This window comes from Gossypium arboreum, chromosome 13, assembly GCF_025698485.1.
Source record: "Gossypium arboreum isolate Shixiya-1 chromosome 13, ASM2569848v2, whole genome shotgun sequence".
Lineage (NCBI taxonomy): Eukaryota > Viridiplantae > Streptophyta > Magnoliopsida > Malvales > Malvaceae > Gossypium > Gossypium arboreum.
Window position 1 is genome coordinate 121371762 of NC_069082.1, and position 2387 is coordinate 121374148.

The following is a 2387-nucleotide window of genomic DNA, read 5'->3' on the forward strand; positions in this document are numbered from 1 at the left end:
TTTATTTAGTAGTGATATTCTTTTTTTCTTTCTAGCAAAGCATTTTAATAATGAGCCAAATGCTGAAACTCATTTAAGTGGTTTAGTGACCACATTTTACAAAGTCATATCTGACAGTGAGGTGACCTCGAGCACTGCCATTCCTATTTTTGTCAAGTTTATTAAACACATTGACATCCAAATCTAGGCCTCCATTGCTGCATTTATCCAGATTCTCACGGTTGCCTGAGTTCCCGTGCCACTGTTGGTCACCTACACAACAAAACAAGAAACTAACTACTGAAATCAAAATTTCTTATTAAATAACTAGAGTTGAACCACAAAATGGCTTACCCTTAAGCACTTGCCGCAAGCAGCTTGATCTTGAGGACCGACTGGACCACAAAAGGCAGTCCAACCATATCTGGGACACCCTGCCAAGGGCCTATTTGCATCCCTGTTGGGTTTTTCACACAGGAAGAAAAATAGAACAAAGTCATCCGGATGAAATATGAAGCTCTTGTTGAAGCTAGAGCAACAAAGCAATAATTTAGGATAAAGTATGAAATAAGTTTGAGATTCAAAGAAATGAGAGTTGCAAGGAAAGCAACCGAACAAACAGAAGCAAAATGGATGAGAAATTGAGAGAACAAGAATTGACCATTCTCATTACATTAATTCATCAAATGTATGATGTACATATATAGAGCTACAACAATATTTTTGATTTGTAGAAGTGAACAAACATTAAATACATCTTAATGATAACTTAGGTCCTGTCTAAAACTAGAAAGTACTTGACTAACTTTATCCAGTCAAAAAGTTTTCTGTCAAATCATACACAGGTCGCTTGTTATAAAAACGTACTTTATCTGGACAACATACGTACATTTGTAACTGCTGTATTTCATCCGAGTAATATACATACTGCTGTTTGTTGCCACCTTTAACAATCCCATGTGGCGCAATAAGCACCTGCAGCATTCAAGTCCCAGCTTATTTTCTGTGGATTATAATAATGATAAGTAGCTGTCACGGAAGCACTTTGGGCTGCGGCCGATACCACCACACAAGCTATCACCATTATGCATATCCTAAATTTCTCCATTTTTTTCTTCGTTGCCTCGAAATGTTTGGAGGGGTTCCTCATATTTATAGGGAATTTATTCTCTCAATTGGTCGTGAGATTTCCCATTGTCGTGACATGACCGAAAGCTTCAAAATTCCAAGTCCGTCCTGTCTCCCCCCACCCCCCATCTTCTTTAGTTGGCTAGAAAGATTTTGGACGAAACTGAACTTTTGTCTGCTTCTTTGATTTTTGTTAAAGTTTATCAAGTATAATACAATCAACCAAAGAATAGGTTCGTGTAATCGCAAATTCTCAAATTATTATAAATGAATTATTTGAATAATTACAATGATAAATCAAACTTTTATGTCACAAATAGATTAAAAATTGATATGATATAGACTAAAATCAACAAAATTGATTGGACAAAAATCCACTCATGATAACTGCATATATGAGATTTGGAGACCTACGTATATAATTTTGCATGTGATAGGTCTTGAACTTAAATACTCAAGACTCAAGACCTTCGCTTGTTTCTTTGATTTATTTATTCATAATGTCCTACATTTATCAAATGTTCACAGAGGTTAATATGAGAAAAAGTTGTATATATGTGATAATTTTCCTAATTTGCTGTTAACCAGTTGAACCTCTAACATACTTAAAATATCATGCTTAAATCTACCCAAATTCATTAATTTAATAGACAAATGTATACATTTGTTATTTTAAAACTTTTTAATAAAGTTTTAGGGTTTTTAATTAGGATAATTATTTGATAGTGGAATTTTTATACGCCATAAGCGGGTTAAGAGCGTGACAAGTGTTTCGTTGACTTATATAATTAATTTTTTTGTAAAATTGTTTGAAATGGTGATTTAACGTATCACGTCAATTTACCGTTACATTGTTAATGGCAATTAATAACTCAGTGACTAAAATGACACAACACGATAATACAAGTTGACTAAAATGTAACATTTCAAACATAAGTGACTAAAATGTAACCTGAGTTAAACAAAAATGACTATTTTAATAGTTTACCCTTAATTTTTTGCCTCTTTTAGCCATCCAATTTGGGTGGCAAAGTTAACATTGGTTAATTCTTCTTGTTAATTTCGTTGGCGTGGCATCCATGTGACGCATGCCTTGTTTGTAATTAATTAATTATTTAAAAAATTAAAAATTTCATTATCTTATAATTTTATAAGTTTTGTAAATTTTAAAAATTAATTAATTACTTACTTGGCATCTACATGAATATCATGTTAGTAAAGTTAACAAATATTAAATTTTTATTTATTTTGGGGTGATTTGACAAATAGTGTAAGTTTAA

The 2387-nt window shown here is 32.3% G+C and overlaps 1 pseudogene; it reads right to left on the reverse strand.

Moving 5' to 3' along the window:
* LOC108462581 (pathogenesis-related protein PR-4-like) lies at nucleotides 1-1099 on the reverse strand (annotated as a pseudogene).
* Nucleotides 1100-2387: the final 1288 nt, after the last annotated feature.